This window comes from Doryrhamphus excisus, linkage group LG7 (genome assembly GCF_037039965.1).
Source record: "Doryrhamphus excisus strain RoL-2023G ecotype Guam linkage group LG7, RoL_Dexc_Guam_v1.1, whole genome shotgun sequence".
Classification (NCBI taxonomy): Eukaryota; Metazoa; Chordata; class Actinopteri; order Syngnathiformes; family Syngnathidae; genus Doryrhamphus; species Doryrhamphus excisus.
In genome coordinates this window covers 23,048,255-23,065,619 of record NC_136363.1, presented here as the reverse complement: position 1 = coordinate 23,065,619, position 17,365 = coordinate 23,048,255, and the positions used below count along the sequence as shown (strand labels likewise).

Here is a 17,365-nt window from a genome sequence, read left to right as displayed (position 1 = left end):
CTTGAATAACATGTACTGTAGTACTGACGGAGCAAAGGCCAAATGGTCACCACATGGGAACATCTCATCCTAGCAGATCAGGCTCCAAGACTTGATAGGACAGATCCAGTCTAGTCTAGAAGTGTCCTATCTAGTCTCCAAGCATGAACTTGAAGATGTATTCGTGGAGATGTATTTGTGTAGGTGTATTTGTGTTGGAATGCTGAGAAATGTTGAAATGCAACAAAACTGGCAAAGAGTTTCTCATCATGCGTTCCTTTGTAGGCCCCATGATGTCTGTTTAGCAACACTGCTAATAATGAGCCTCGAGCATCAAACCCCCCCTTATACAGTGCTGTGTGCGCGTGTGCGTGCACGGAGGCTAATAAGCAGCTTTTAGCAGGTAGCGCTCCAGAAGTTAAAAGTAAATATCTGGATAGCTTTCCCCTCAGAAGACGCGGCCCTGGCTGCTTCAAAAGGATCGTGTAAAGAAAGCGCACGTTACGACACACTTGGCAAACCACAACGTGCACAGCAAAGGATGCTTTAAGGAAGCCATTTTATCCCGTTGTCTTTGCTCCCGGAAAGATGATGAGATGGAAGTTAGGTTGTTTGTGCACATCATTGATGGATGTGGTGGTGCGCCGTTAAGAGCGTGTCTGATGGTCTCCCGTCCGCCGTAAACACGAGCGCTGCTTTACATGCCGCCGCGTCCAAAGTACCGTAAAGCTGCTGTCTTGTGTATCTTCCAGCACTTTACGAACGTTTCACCGAAGGATTCTTCCTCTTTCTCAGGTCAAAGGTCAGATGCGGACGTTTTAAACTTAGTTTGCTCACAAAGCTAACAGGCGCCATTGTCTTGCTCGACAAGCGATGCTAACAAAATGCTACCGTACAATATGGAGGGGGTCACATCAGTTCAGAAATGCATCATGGACAGGAAATAAACATAATAATAATAATATGTAAAAACATTCATTACAGTTCATTCACGCAGTTCACGCAGTTGGCTAGCTAGTTGAGCTGACTCGCTAGTTGGCGAGTTGAGCTGGCTAGCTAACTAGCTGGGTAGTTGGGTTGGCTAGTTGAGGTGGCTAGCTAACTAGCTGGTTGGCTAGTTGAGCTGGCTAGCTAACTAGCTTGGTAGTTGGGTTGGCTAGTTGAGCTGGCTAGCTAACTAGCTGGTTGGCTAGTTGAGCTGGCTAGCTAACTAGCTTGGTAGTTGGGTTGGCTAGTTGAGCTGGCTAGCTAACTAGCTGGTTGGCTAGTTGAGCTGGCTAGCTAACTAGCTGGGTAGTTGGGTTGGCTAGTTGAAGTGGCTAGCTAACTAGCTGGTTGGCTAGTTGAGCTGGCTAGCTAACTAGCTTGGTAGTTGGGTTGGCTAGTTGAGCTGGCTAGCTAACTAGCTGGTTGGCTAGTTGAGCTGGCTAGCTAACTAGCTTGGTAGTTGGGTTGGCTAGTTGAGCTGGCTAGCTAACTAGCTGGTTGGCTAGTTGAGCTGACTAGCTAACTAGCTGGGTAGTTGGGTTGGCTAGTTGAGCTGGCTAGCTAACTAGCTGGTTGGCTAGTTGAGCTGGCTAGCTAACTAGCTGGTTGGCTAGTTGAGCTGGCTAGCTAACTAGCTGGGTAGTTGGGTTGGCTAGTTGAGGTGGCTAGCTAACTAGCTGTTTGGCTAGTTGAGCTGGCTAGCTAACTAGCTGGTTGGCTAGTTGAGCTGGCTAGCTAACTAGCTGGTTGGCTAGTTGAGCTGGCTAGCTAACTAGCTGGGTAGTTGGGTTGGCTAGTTGAGGTGGCTAGCTAACTAGCTGGTTGGCTAGTTGAGCTGGCTAGCTAACTAGCTGGGTAGTTGGGTTGGCTAGTTGAGGTGGCTAGCTAACTAGCTGGTTGGCTAGTTGAGCTGGCTAGCTAACTAGCTGGGTAGTTGGGTTGGTTAGTTGAGCTGGCTAGCTAACTAGCTGGTCGGCTAGTTGAGCTGGCTAGCTAACTAGCTGGTTGGCTAGTTGAGCTGGCCAGCTAACTAGCTGGGTAGTTGAGTAGTTGAGCTGGCTAGCTAACTAGCTGGGTTGGCTAGTTGAGCTGGCTAGCTAACTAGCTGGTTGGCTAGTTAACTAGCTGGTTGGCTAGTTGAGCTGGCTTGCTAACTAGCTGGGTAGTTGGGTTGGCTAGTTGAGCTGGCTAGCTAACTAGCTGGTTGGCTAGTTGAGCTGGCTTGCTAACTAGCTGGGTAGTTGAGTAGTTGAGCTGGCTAGCTAACTAGCTGGTTGGCTAGTTAACTAGCTGGTTGGCTAGTTGAGCTGGCTTGCTAACTAGCTGGGTAGTTGGGTTGGCTAGTTGAGCTGGCTTGCTAACTAGCTGGGTAGTTGAGTAGTTGAGCTGGCTAGCTAACTAGCTGGGTTGGCTAGTTGAGCTGGCTAGCTAACTAGCTGGGTTGGCTAGTTAACTAGCTGGTTGGCTAGTTGAGCTGGCTTGCTAACTAGCTGGGTAGTTGGGTTGGCTAGTTGAGCTGGCTAGCTAACTAGCTGGTTGGCTAGTTGAGCTGGCCAGCTAACTAGCTGGGTAGTTGAGTAGTTGAGCTGGCTAGCTAACTAGATGGGTAGTTGGATTGGCTAGTTGAGCTGGCTAGCTAACTAGCTGGTTGGCTAGTTGAGCTGGCTAGCTAACTAGATGGGTAGTTGGGTTGGCTAGTTGAGCTGGCTAGCTAACTAGCTGGTTGGCTAGTTAACTAGCTGGTTGGCTAGTTGAGCTGGCTTGCTAACTAGCTGGGTAGTTGGGTTGGCTAGTTGAGCTGGCTAGCTAACTAGCTGGTTGGCTAGTTGAGTTGGCTAGCTAACTAGCTGGGTAGTTGGGTTGGCTAGTTGAGGTGGCTAGCTAACTAGCTGTTTGGCTAGTTGAGCTGGCTAGCTAACTAGCTGGTTGGCTAGTTGAGCTGGCTAGCTAACTAGCTGGTTGGCTAGTTGAGCTGGCTAGCTAACTAGCTGGGTAGTTGGGTTGGCTAGTTGAGGTGGCTAGCTAACTAGCTGGTTGGCTAGTTGAGCTGGCTAGCTAACTAGCTGGGTAGTTGGGTTGGCTAGTTGAGGTGGCTAGCTAACTAGCTGGTTGGCTAGTTGAGCTGGCTAGCTAACTAGCTGGGTAGTTGGGTTGGTTAGTTGAGCTGGCTAGCTAACTAGCTGGTCGGCTAGTTGAGCTGGCTAGCTAACTAGCTGGTTGGCTAGTTGAGCTGGCCAGCTAACTAGCTGGGTAGTTGAGTAGTTGAGCTGGCTAGCTAACTAGCTGGGTTGGCTAGTTGAGCTGGCTAGCTAACTAGCTGGTTGGCTAGTTAACTAGCTGGTTGGCTAGTTGAGCTGGCTTGCTAACTAGCTGGGTAGTTGGGTTGGCTAGTTGAGCTGGCTAGCTAACTAGCTGGTTGGCTAGTTGAGCTGGCTTGCTAACTAGCTGGGTAGTTGAGTAGTTGAGCTGGCTAGCTAACTAGCTGGTTGGCTAGTTAACTAGCTGGTTGGCTAGTTGAGCTGGCTTGCTAACTAGCTGGGTAGTTGGGTTGGCTAGTTGAGCTGGCTTGCTAACTAGCTGGGTAGTTGAGTAGTTGAGCTGGCTAGCTAACTAGCTGGGTTGGCTAGTTGAGCTGGCTAGCTAACTAGCTGGGTTGGCTAGTTAACTAGCTGGTTGGCTAGTTGAGCTGGCTTGCTAACTAGCTGGGTAGTTGGGTTGGCTAGTTGAGCTGGCTAGCTAACTAGCTGGTTGGCTAGTTGAGCTGGCCAGCTAACTAGCTGGGTAGTTGAGTAGTTGAGCTGGCTAGCTAACTAGCTGGTTGGCTAGTTGAGCTGGCTTGCTAACTAGCTGGGTAGTTGGGTTGGCTAGTTGAGCTGGCTAGCTAACTAGCTGGGTAGTTGGGTTGGCTAGTTGAGGTGGCTAGCTAACTAGCTGTTTGGCTAGTTGAGCTGGCTAGCTAACTAGCTGGTTGGCTAGTTGAGCTGGCTAGCTAACTAGCTGGTTGGCTAGTTGAGCTGGCTAGCTAACTAGCTGGGTAGTTGGGTTGGCTAGTTGAGGTGGCTAGCTAACTAGCTGGTTGGCTAGTTGAGCTGGCTAGCTAACTAGCTGGGTAGTTGGGTTGGCTAGTTGAGGTGGCTAGCTAACTAGCTGGTTGGCTAGTTGAGCTGGCTAGCTAACTAGCTGGGTAGTTGGGTTGGCTAGTTGAGGTGGCTAGCTAACTAGCTGGTTGGCTAGTTGAGCTGGCTAGCTAACTAGCTGGGTAGTTGGGTTGGTTAGTTGAGCTGGCTAGCTAACTAGCTGGTCGGCTAGTTGAGCTGGCTAGCTAACTAGCTGGTTGGCTAGTTGAGCTGGCCAGCTAACTAGCTGGGTAGTTGAGTAGTTGAGCTGGCTAGCTAACTAGCTGGGTTGGCTAGTTGAGCTGGCTAGCTAACTAGCTGGTTGGCTAGTTAACTAGCTGGTTGGCTAGTTGAGCTGGCTTGCTAACTAGCTGGGTAGTTGGGTTGGCTAGTTGAGCTGGCTAGCTAACTAGCTGGTTGGCTAGTTGAGCTGGCTTGCTAACTAGCTGGGTAGTTGAGTAGTTGAGCTGGCTAGCTAACTAGCTGGTTGGCTAGTTAACTAGCTGGTTGGCTAGTTGAGCTGGCTTGCTAACTAGCTGGGTAGTTGGGTTGGCTAGTTGAGCTGGCTTGCTAACTAGCTGGGTAGTTGAGTAGTTGAGCTGGCTAGCTAACTAGCTGGGTTGGCTAGTTGAGCTGGCTAGCTAACTAGCTGGGTTGGCTAGTTAACTAGCTGGTTGGCTAGTTGAGCTGGCTTGCTAACTAGCTGGGTAGTTGGGTTGGCTAGTTGAGCTGGCTAGCTAACTAGCTGGTTGGCTAGTTGAGCTGGCCAGCTAACTAGCTGGGTAGTTGAGTAGTTGAGCTGGCTAGCTAACTAGATGGGTAGTTGGATTGGCTAGTTGAGCTGGCTAGCTAACTAGCTGGTTGGCTAGTTGAGCTGGCTAGCTAACTAGATGGGTAGTTGGGTTGGCTAGTTGAGCTGGCTAGCTAACTAGCTGGTTGGCTAGTTAACTAGCTGGTTGGCTAGTTGAGCTGGCTTGCTAACTAGCTGGGTAGTTGGGTTGGCTAGTTGAGCTGGCTAGCTAACTAGCTGGTTGGCTAGTTGAGTTGGCTAGCTAACTAGCTGGGTAGTTGAGTAGTTGAGCTGGCTAGCTAACTAGCTGGTTGGCTAGTTGAGCTGGCTTGCTAACTAGCTGGGTAGTTGGGTTGGCTAGTTGAGCTGGCTAGCTAACTAGCTGGTTGGCTAGTTGAGCTGGCTTGCTAACTTGCTGGGTAGTTGAGCTGGCTATCAGGTTGGTTGAGTTGGCGAGCTAGCTGGCTAGCTGAGTCGGCTCGCTAGTTGAGCTAGCTGGCTAGCTGGCTAGCTGAGTTGGGGCAGTGAGAGCCAAGGTAATGAGAATAAATAAAGATACCAGAAAAGTGCATTTGATGGGTGAGCGATCAGACACGCTGGCATCGATTAGCGTAGCCTGCGGCAGGCTGTTGCTAAGCTGTTGCCAACGGAATCCATCGACATTGTACTATTTTTGATCGGTCCCGTTTCAGCTCAATACGGGATGCAGACTTTTGTTTAGGAATGGGAAGGATCCCGTGAAATGGTGTGATTGTGTGGCCACAGAGGAGGGAATGCAGAACAGTCGTAGTTTCTGGAGATAAGAAGCTTAGCAGCCGCGCCGCTCTTTCCTTCCCTGAAGCTTCTCCGAGAGCAGCGCGCTAATCCCGGAACGCCCCGGCCAAACGGATGCTTGTTCAAAGCAGGTGCTTCCCGGTCGGCATGGCCACGCGTGCAGGGATTGGGAATGGACGGTTTCGATGTGTTTGATTGAATACCGAACGGGACGAGAGAATCCAGCTTAGCTTCCTGCGCTTCATCACCGACCGACCGCTGCTTCTCCTCGAGCTCTATTGTTGTTCTGGCGACTTCTTTCGTCCATTGTGGCCTCAAGAGGTCGCTGCTTTAAGCTCAGTGTGCTCTCCATCTCCGGGTTCAAACAGTTCAACGCTTTGAAGGACGTCAGTAAAATCCAAAGCAGCTTCTTCATCTGGAGCAGCAGGTTGCCATGGCGATGATGAAGCGGCCATTAGTGAACTTTCTCGGCAATGGCTGCTCGCAGGCGGATCAGCTTGTCAAGTTCTGGTGTCAGCGACTAGTCGAGGGCTGGATGAAGGAACGGCGACGTAATTACCTCCTAACAGCAGCCAACTGCCTGCCCATTCACATCGCCAAGACGGGGAAGAAAGGAAGTGGTTTTCAGCAGCCAGGAAAAAACAAGCCTATCAAAAGCCATGAAAGAGCCTTGACCCTAATTGTGTGAAACGAAGGATTTTAAAGACGCCTGGAGGCATTGTGCGAGCGCAGCGCAGCGGGCTTTTAACTAACGCCAGCGCCAACCTTTTAGCGTTGACGTGCGCTCGCTCTTATTTGGAGGAGGAAAGAGCGGCTCATTGGATTGCGTCATCAGTGGAATTTGGCGCCAGTCGGTCACAGAACCAAACCAGGAAGGACGAGGCCACAGAACCTCCAAAGTCAAACGTGTTGTGTTTGACCGCTTTCCGATCAAATCGTTTGGAACGAATGCAGCGGTACCTTTCCCGAAGTTATTCCTTCGGTAGACCCTGAGTACAAAACGTCCAAAATCAGGTTGGGAGACGACCACCCTTCCCACCCCAAAGTATGCGTTTCAGACACCCAAAAATAAGAACAATTCCTGAAACTGTAAATTCCTGCCAAATTGCTGTTAGGATGACTTCTTTCTGGAAGTCAATGGAGTCAATTTCCGAACATTTGCATTTGCTTTCCTGGGCACATCACTCCGTGCTCGGTCAGATCTTGGTGGAACGCCGTGTGGTACGCAAACGGAGGCTTTGGAAAAGCCAGGTTTGATGGTCGGCGGCCAGATTAGCCGAGGTTAAGTCAGTCTTTTGTCTTGTCACTGCGACTAAATCCACAGCAGCTAAAGATTTAAGTTTCCTCCGGGGAAATGTCGCCAGCATTCCCCTCTTCAAATATGCTTCTCTTCTGGGAAATAAAGCATCGTCCTCCTCGCCGCCACTCCATTCATTTGTCAATAAAGCCATTGTTCCCTCACATGTTTGAAAGACTCGCTGGATTAGATGAACAAACTCTTCCTTGCTAGCATGAGTTGCTGGAATCAGCAGGGACGTTCCTAACTAGCTGGCTCGTCTGTGATATTATTGTCCGGGTCCCCCAGGATCCTCTCAACGTGGCAAATATGATCACAAATTCATATCTGAGGCGTCTAAAGAGGCAAGCTGAAATCCAGCGTTGGCTTTGGTGACACGGCGTGGGAATATTTGCATGCCTTCGTCTGACAGCGAGGGGGGGTGCAGGTGTTTCCGTAATCACGCCTGGGGGGGGAAACCTTTCAGCCACCCACCCGCCACCTCGTGATCAGCAAACGTTCCCGTCTGCTCCTCCACAATTCCAAAAGCAGCATATTCTTATGGAGCCAATCTCTGCTGTAACGGAGAGGCAGCAGCGTTCCGTTTACTGCAAAAGTCGGTGTAATCTTTGAGTCTTCCACTGTTTGCGACTTCTCGTTAGTGCATGTGATGGCTTTTCTGGCGCTACGAGATTGGATCTGGTGACAAATAGAAGCGCCCGCCGCCCCCGGACAATTGTTTGCCTCCACCGAGCTCGGACTTTCCGAGTCGCTTTGTGTCCACCTGCCAGCGAGGACAAATTGATTTGATGAGGGTGCCGGCCAGGACGCTGCTGTCAGTCAGCAGCGTCCGGCTGATTGGGAGTGACACGCCGTCACCCGGGCGGGCTCAAGTCCGTTGAAGCGAGATGGCCTAAACCTGTTTGTGCCAGTCTATGTCACTCTGTCTCCAAGATGAAGCGTAATAAAGTGTAATAATGAGTAATAATGTGTAATAATGTTAAAGTACACCTCCAGCTGAATGCCACTTTCTGCCCTCGGGTGATGGAGCCAAATTGGCGGCACAGCGAGAGGCTAAAGCTAATCCTGTTAGGAGGACAGGGCATTCTTAGCAGTCTATAGCAGACCTGCCAACATGTACACATCCCGAGTACACGGCATGCACCTTCACCCTCGGAAATGCTTTGCTGCTCTCCAGCTGTGTTCTCTGTTGCATTTCAGTTTGGAGTCTCCTCCAGCCGTGAAGGCTGTGATTGGTCGGCTATTAGAACATTATTTCCTGTGTGTACGACTCCTTCAAAGTGTGCGCCCCCATGGTGCCAATTGGTGCCAAGTGGCCTGGCTCGCCGTGAGAGTGTGCTGTATTTTCCGTGTCGAGTAACTCACTGTCATGGTTTACCGCCACAAGTTAGACACCAAATTCCCGCTTAAAAGCTGCAAAGAGCAAGGAAATGGGATGTGCTATTTTCGGAATGATTGACTGTTTGGGGCCGGCGCTCCCACCTGGAGAAGGTCGGCCTTTCAGTCAGGAATGAATTAGGTCAGCAGCTCTACGAGACTCCAACAATGGGGACCCGTCTCCAAAGGCTGCTTCACTTCTTTTTACACTTGCATGGCACCTGACGTTGCCAGGGCAACCAATGAAATATTGCGTAATATTGTGAACTTTGGCATTGTCCATGTTGTTACAGTGGATTTGGATGGCTTTACGCTGCTTCGTGTTTGTGTCTTTCTTTCGCCGTGGTCCAGATGTCATCTTCCATTTTGGTCCACGTCCTCGATGTCTTTGAGGAGAACATTTCTTCAGGTCCTCGTCTCACCTTGATGTAGATTTTACAGTTGGCGCCATGATTCCCTCCCGGTCCTTCCGTTGTGGATTTCTCATGGATTGAGTCTGTGTGAGGAATATAAAGACGCTACATGATGAAGGAGGGAGTTTTGGGAGAGAAAATGAGAGCGCCGCCGCCGCCGCCACCATCGCTGCTGTAATTGATTGTGTTTTGGCGCCTGCTCACATTTAGCATCATGAGTCAGGCGGGGAGTATCGATCCAAAACAAGAACGGAGGCGTCCTTAAATGTATTTCATATTTGTCATTTCCCCTCATTTGCAACTTGTTGGACGCGGGGGTGCTCCTTCATTGTCTGGGTGCTCCTTCATTGTCGGGCATCCTGGGAGGAGGAAGTGGATCAACAGTTCAATTCCTCTGCTGTAATGACATTTTAATAACACTTTATTTGCTGTATTAGTGCAGCTCATCTGGAAATAATTGCACTATTAGTATGGGTGGCATCGGCCCCCGCTCCCCTGACGTCCCATTCTAATCACCGTCTTCAATTATTTCCTAAATGAGAGGCGGCTTCGTGGTTGATGCCAGTGGGAGTGTCTTTACATGTTGGGACTTTTTGGAAGCAAACACCTGCAGCACCTTCACTGACGAGGGGGGGCAGAAATGATGCATTCCAACTCGCCGGCTTTCAAAGGAATAATTAGGAGGCCACTTTGATTCATTAGGCGCTGGGAAGTGAGGAGGAAGCTTCCTCTTCAAAAGCCGTCTTTGATCCAGGAGACGCGGCGGTGTGATTACCGCCTGCTTCATGGCTCCGCCTGCGGACACCGGCTCTGCAAGATGGATGGCGGCCGTCAGCCACCTTGGAAAGATCATTTGATGTGATGCGGAGGAGGAGGAGGAGGAGTAGGAGGAGCAGTTCCCCCCATAACTTGCTTGTCCACTTCTTTAACTTTGTGTCCTGAGATCTTTGTTGTCTATTTCACAGACCGCTGGTCACAGGACTGATGCGGTCTGGAGGCAAGCGTACGCATGACCGAGCACTTTCTCCGCCCGTCTCTCCTTGGGACGTTCCAGTTGTTGACTTTGGTGTCCTCACTTTCCGCAGCGCCTCCTTTGTCCGCGTCCTCACCTTTTAAAAGCTTTTGGACAGTTGGGGCAGACGGATGCGCGTGCGGGAATGCGGTTTAACGTGGAGGTGGTTTGTTTAGGCCTCCTCATCAGATCAATTTGATGCGGGGGGGGAGGGAAAATCATTACGCAGCTTAAAAGAAAGCTAAGTGAATTACAGTAATTATTTAATGCTTGCTCTTGATCAAGCTAAGTGTCCGTACAGGCTCTTTATTTATTTCCCTAATAGGTCGTTCATCTCCCAAGGTCCCTGTGTGGATACGAGAAACATCCATAAACGGCCAACGTGCTGCATCTTGCAGCGGGAGAAAACACTCGGAATAGCTTTAGCCTGCTTGTTTATGCTGGAAAGAGCAGCTTGGAAGTTGCGGCACCGGCCAGCAGGAAGATGGAGCTGCTCTACTGCGGACATCTTGCTTTGAATACCATTTTTGGTCAACATCAGTTTTGGTGTGTAACCACCATACTGAGTGGAGAACTAGTTCCGGAACTCGTAGAGATGATGATGCTGTGTACAGTGCAAGGATGCTCCGTGTTCGGCTTTTTTTAAACGAATGAATCAACAATGGACATGCCGTGGCTGAGATGGAGTCTCCTCTCATTCCGTGTGGAAGTGGTAAGCTTTGTGCTTCTTTGTCCTTCTTCGCCCGGCTGTCTGTGACGTCCCCGCTGGGATGGCGTAGCCTGTGCGATGTGACGTAAACCAAGAATCAAACGCCACAACCGTTATGGAGGACATGTGAGAACATCTTCCCCTGTGAAATGGACAGTGATAACTAAACAACTAATTGCTAATTATGGTCAGGACTGGAACATGTTTGGACCCCAAGGAGCACCTTGATTCTTGTCCTGGAAGAACGGCGTTCCCTAAGGAACCTTAGGTTCAGGCTAAAACAGGAATGGTCTTTACGTGGGCCTTGGGGGAGGTCTGCTCTGTCTTTGCCAGCGACATACAAACATCAGCTGGTACGGAGTGAAGGAGGAAATGTGGAGCCAATCGGGAGAACGCTCCTCAATGAGCCTTTTTTCCGGCTGTGCCGTAACGTCATTCCAATTCCAGCGCGTCCCTTCAGGTCAGTCGGCGAATGAGCTGCGATATATCTCTGCAGCGGCGTAGCCACCGCTGACCCCCTCAACATAATCAATTATCTCTGCTCCGACAGCAAAGAATGCAGAATGCTGATAAGACTTTGTAGACTTTTTTAATGACGAGAGAAAAGAGCGCTTGGTTCGATACCTCAGGGGAGGATTTTTACCATCTTGGTAAAAGAGAATTATTCATTGCATCCTTGGAGGGAAAAGTCCATGTTTCCCAACAAGTCACGGAGTTGTTGTTGTGACTTTTCGGTCACGCTGAGCAGGACCTTGGGCGATGTGGACTGCAAGTCGGATGCTGGGTCCGGCTGTTTCTGGTTTGAGGGCATGCCTGTCCCGTCCCCATCAAGCCGCTTCATGGAAAGATGATGTTCTCCCCCCGACATATGAAAACAATGAATCGGCCCCCTCCGCCTTTTGGATTTTGACCAGTCCCATGACTCAAAGTCACGCTGACCTTTCACGGGCAGCGTCTAGGGGGGAGGGGCGATTGATGGCGGGTGCTGCAGGCTTGGCGCCAAATACACCGGCTTCTCTTTTTCTACCATTAAACATGAGTTATGTCATACTTCCCATTTAATCACACCAGCACGGTGATTCACTGCCAGAGGCCCATTTGACAAATGACACCTGCAGTCACACTTAAAGGGAATGTTTGCCGGCCTAACAATTCCATGAAATGTTTTCAATTGACCTTCACGCTTGTTGCTTTCCACACAGTAAATGCTCACAACAATCAATATGGCTGCTATGAGGCTATGAATCATTATTTCCCACAAAGTCACATCAGGACTTTGGCGGTGCCCCCCCTCGCCGAGTATCCTTAAAGTACTGGAGCGTCTTCACAAGGGTACACCGGCACTCCCAGGGCAAACGCAGCAGTTTCACGGTCCAGCGGCGCGGTGGAAGCGCTGCCTCGCCGCCATGGAGAGTCCCTGAATTGTATGGACAGCAAAGTGTGCTCCAACCTCTTTTACACTTCATCACCATCACGGCATCCACGCGGAGTTGGCCAAGGTTGATCACATCTGTGAAATGAGCAACACTTCAGGCCTGAATGTGGAACAAAGTCTGTTTACTTTTGCAATTACGTCAAAGCCCCGAGCTCACGCTGCTCACGCTGCTCCTTGCATAATGCACCGAGCTCACGCTACGCGGAATAGTCACCATGAAATTTAGGGCGGATTTCATGGCAAATAAACACCACAGCAAGTTTATTGCGTGTCCTGTTACGTTTTAGAGCATAGCACATTAGCTTAGCAGCATCCCGACCTGGGATTGGTTCAGTGGTCAGGAAGTGTAAACACGGTCATATTATTAAGCGGAAACAATCTGGTACAGTACAGTCCCTAAATCTGGTAGCGGTCCCGCGGTGCCCCGGCAAGGCCCGGTGGACGCGGCGCCGATGTCGAGGCCGCGTGAGGTGAAGGATGATGGCCGTCTTTGTGGAAGCTTAACATGAGCCAGCCGGCAAAGCTTCCGACCTTGAAAGTATCATCTGGTGGCTTTGCTGGGAGATCTGCTCGGTCCGACTCTTCCAGGACTGTTTTACTATTAATCTCATCCGCGGGCTCGTCTCTTCGGAAAAGTGGCTTTATCGTTTTAAGCCGCACCGGAAGGCGAGCTCACGGCAGCTCTGTCTATTTTGGCTTGGCTGGTATGGGCGCGCACGTGTCCGCAGACTGCAAACCACCATTTAAACATTCACCCATTAGGATTCCCACAGAAGCCCACCTCCGTAAGCCCCTTGCCGCGTGGAAACGTGGGCTGGAATGAATGACTTTCAGCACGCACGGCGGGGTTGGCTTTGCGATTAGCTATCTGAAAACTATTTAGGAAGGCCGGGCTATATATAGCGGCAAGAAGACGTTCTCATCCCTTAGTTAACCAAGTGTGAAATAGCTCTGGATAAGTAAGGGAGGACAAGCATTAATACCCATAAAAACACCACCAGGTGCTCTCAAGGTGAGGTGTGACTTAGCACCAACAAAGTGATTTATGCCACCTTCGCCTGCGACCCTGGATAAAGATCACACACACACACACACTATTTTAGACAGGTCTTACCCGGACTTATATGTTTGTAATGCCACAATATTCAATCCAAGCCACAGTTGAAAGCTCCATGATTTGCTTGAGCTCAAAAATTCATTTTAAGGCGATGGCTAGCATAATCTCTGAAAGCCAACCTTACGTCAGCGGCGTCATATTTTGTCTTGCAAGGCTTTGCAACACCAGACCTTGTTAGGGTGAGAAAGGATAGGACTTGGACCTGCTAACGAACTGTTGAGCTGTCACAACAACGTAAGCACCGCTGGTTGGGAAGAGGCTACCAGTACAGATGGGTTGTAACGTTGGGTCCACACAAGTACGGATAAAACTGGGCTGGGGTTTTTGGTTTTGTGTCGGGAGAACCTAACTTTAACATTAACCTTAACAAAACCGTCATTATCATGCAAGACCACGTCAGCGTCTGATTCAAGTCCGCTAAAACGGGCAGGACATATTTTAAAACTCCGACATTTCTTCAACAATAAAACCTTTTTGAAAAGCCGTCGTTTGTTCATCAGTGCGAGGCAGCGATATCGGAACCGCGATGTGTGTTTGCGTCCACGCGGTCTAATTGTGCCCACCAATGGAAACAGAAGGTTTGGAAATAATGAGCGTCTTTGTGGAGTGCGGCATCCAAAGTCTAAACCGGCAGACGGAGCTCTGGCTTTTTGAGTTCAAGTGAAAAGTGGCGACTGTTTGATTCTTGTCTTTCAAGTCCGGTTTGAAAAATGTCTCCCTGGCGTCATTATGCTAACATGAGATTCCCGGCGTCTGCACAGAGAATGTGTCCAGGGCTTGTCACATTCCTAATTGGCCGAATCAGCGTGCCGAACGTGCCCGTGGATATGCGTTATTAGCCTAATCAGCTCTCTGGAGGCCAGACCCACGCCATAAGACCCTTGTCAACTTGTTAATAAGGTCCTTGGTCAAGATCAGGTCAGAGCGCTGCAGCCTTGTGATAATTTAGCGGAGGGGAATAAGACGACGAGAGCCTTTGGAGAGGATGGAAGGCTTTTCCCAGCGAATGCTAAGCGAGGAATACATGCAAGGACTCTCAACATGAGAAATGTACACCCAAGGCTGCGGCAAAGGTCCTGGGCAACAGCTGGGAGTGGTCCAAAGGCGGGCTGCTGCACTATTTACAGCTTAATCCTCGCATGTTGCCGCATGAATAATGAAAACCCAGGCAGAAATATGCACACCCACGGTTAATTCCACCCACAAATGCGAGCGGATATTGCCTCTGCGAGAGGCTGCTTATTCCAATTAAACATCTTAACCGCTCTGACTTACTCGGCTCCTTTCTGCTGGCGCAATAACACAATAAGCTCGATTGCTGCACTTGCTTACCAAGACCCCCCCAAGATCCCGCTGATGTCCTAAGTCATGCCGCGCTCAGGCAGGGGTCCTCTTCAAGTTCGGGTAGAAATTAAATACATTCATTTCACAACCAATCACAGCCAGAAAAAGGCACATGCATGCTGGGGGGGGCATACTTCTCTGAGACTCGCTGCTGCTGTTGATGTATATACCCTGGTGAAGTGTAGGTACCAAGGGTAGGTACCAGGGATAAACACCAAGGGTAGACACCAAGGGTAGGTACCAGGGATAAACACCAAGGGTAGACACCAAGGGTAGGTACCAAGGGTAGGTACCAAGAGTAGACACCAAGGGTAGGTACCAGGGATAAACACCAAGGGTAGGTACCAAGGGTAGGTACCAAGGGTAGGTACCAAGAGTAGACACCAAGGGTAGGTACCAAGAGTACACAGCAAGGGTAGATACCAAGTGTAGGTACCAAGGGTAGGTACCAAGAGTAGACACCAAGGGTAGGTACCAAGAGTAGACACCAAGGGTAGACACCAAGGGTAGGTACCAAGGGTAGGTACCAAGGGTAGGTACTAGGGATAAACACCAAGGGTAGACACCAAGGGTAGGTACCAGGGATAAACACCAAGGGTAGACACCAAGGGTAGGTACCAAGAGTAGACACCAAGGGTAGGTACCAAGAGTAGACACCAAGGGTAGACACCAAGGGTAGGTACCAAGGGTAGGTACCAAGGGTAGGTACTAGGGATAAACACCAAGGGTAGACACCAAGGGTAGGTACCAGGGATAAACACCAAGGGTAGACACCAAGGGTAGACACCAAGGGTAGGTACCAAGGGTAGGTACCAAGAGTAGACACCAAGGGTAGGTACCAAGAGTACACACCAAGGGTAGATACCAAGTGTAGGTACCAAGTGTAGGTACCAAGAGTAGACACCAAGGGTAGGTACCAAGAGTAGACACCAAGAGTAGACACCAAGGGTAGGTACCAAGGGTAGGTACCAAGGGTAGGTACCAAGGGTAGGTACAAGGGATAAACACCAAGGGTAGACACCAAGGGTAGGTACCAAGGGTAGGTACCAAGAGTAGACACCAAGGGTAGGTACCAAGAGTACACACCAAGGGTAGATACCAAGTGTAGGTACCAAGGGTAGGTACCAAGAGTAGACACCAAGGGTAGGTACCAAGAGTAGACACCAAGGGTAGACACCAAGGGTAGGTACCAAGGGTAGGTACCAAGGGTAGGTACTAGGGATAAACACCAAGGGTAGACACCAAGGGTAGGTACCAGGGATAAACACCAAGGGTAGACACCAAGGGTAGGTACCAAGAGTAGACACCAAGGGTAGGTACCAAGAGTAGACACCAAGGGTAGACACCAAGGGTAGACACCAACGGTAGGTACCAAGGGTAGGTACCAAGGGTAGGTACTAGGGATAAACACCAAGGGTAGACACCAAGGGTAGGTACCAGGGATAAACACCAAGGGTAGACACCAAGGGTAGACACCAAGGGTAGACACCAAGGGTAGACACCAAGGGTAGGTACCAAGGGTAGGTACCAAGAGTAGACACCAAGGGTAGGTACCAAGAGTAGACACCAAGGGTAGGTACCAAGAGTACACACCAAGGGTAGATACCAAGTGTAGGTACCAAGTGTAGGTACCAAGAGTAGACACCAAGGGTAGGTACCAAGAGTAGACACCAAGAGTAGACACCAAGGGTAGGTACCAAGGGTAGGTACCAAGGGTAGGTACCAAGGGTAGGTACCAAGGGTAGGTACCAAGGGTAGGTACAAGGGATAAACACCAATGGTAGACACCAAGGGTAGGTACCAGGGATAAACACCAAGGGTAGACACCAAGGGTAGGTACCAAGGGTAGGTACCAAGGGTAGGTACCAAGAGTAGACACCAAGGGTACACACCAAGGGTAGGTACCAAGAGTACACACCAAGGGTAGATACCATGTGTAGGTACCAAGGGTAAAGTACCAGTGATGACATTAAACAACAGTGGGTCTCACAGGGCACCCTTTCAAGAGTGGTGGTGTCATGTGACACAACACCCAACCCAGTCACTGCAGGAAAAGACATGTTTATTTAATGTTGTGGGTGTTTTTTTATGCATTTATTGCTTGAAATAAAAAATATAAAAGGTGAATTAGTGCATGTTGAACACAGGAAGTGAACAAATGTATGAGCAATTGACACAGAGACACGGGGGGGGGGGTGGGTAGGTTGAAATCAACTTATTATTCTTCCTACTCCTACTCCTCAGGCGTGGAATTGTGAATTGTAAGATGATGCAAACTGCTTGCATGATCAAAATAAACAAGATAACAAGAACAAGTGTTTTTATTGTTTTTATTTTAGAGCATCACGGACTGTCATGGACATTCCCGTTCCAAAAGGTGAGCTTTGGACGTTTGTTTTTCATTGAAGCTGCAGGCTTCCCGGAGCACCGACTTGTCCATCAGCAACCGTGCGACCCCGCCGCTCTCGGCACAGAATGGCCGCCACATCACGACTGCCCTCGCCCCTGTGCCGCCGCTTGCCTTTCTCCGCCACGAGCAGATGTCGCTCGGGCCTCCTAGCAACGGCTCCAGCTGCTTCACGACGAGCCAGACCCAACAGCACCTTATTGGTGTCACGCAAACATGCACGGAGTCGGCACGGCAACGCTCCACACGCTAGCAGGAGCATCTGCTGGGTATTTGACGTTGATCCTCGTTGTGCGACGACAAGTGCCAGCAGGTATTAGCCACTTCACACCGTTTGCAGGTGCATCGCTTGGAAAATGTCACGTCTCTGTCCCGACATTTGCACCGTATGTCACAAGAGCTTTGTGATGATTCAACTTCTTATGGACTTGAACGTGGGTCACTGCTTCCCTTGCTCTGGCATGAGGGCGGATGTGCTGCACGGCTAATTTGATTTCATTTCAGCCTTTTTCATCTGATGCTATGATGCTAGCCGAGTGGATTGGATGGCAACCTAAAATGAAAAACCTGTGACGTATGTAAATGTCTTATTATTTCTATGCTTTTAT

General features: G+C 49.9%; 1 protein-coding gene across 1 annotated transcript in view; it reads left to right on the top strand.

The window, feature by feature from the left end:
- Nucleotides 1-17,365, top strand: part of LOC131109074 (uncharacterized) — a 108,675-nt gene that overhangs the window by 12,697 nt on the left and 78,613 nt on the right. The window contains exon 2 of the mRNA XM_078791729.1: nt 16,690-17,331. The gene's annotated coding sequence lies outside the window, so the exon portion shown is untranslated. The remainder of the gene's footprint in view (nt 1-16,689; nt 17,332-17,365) is intronic.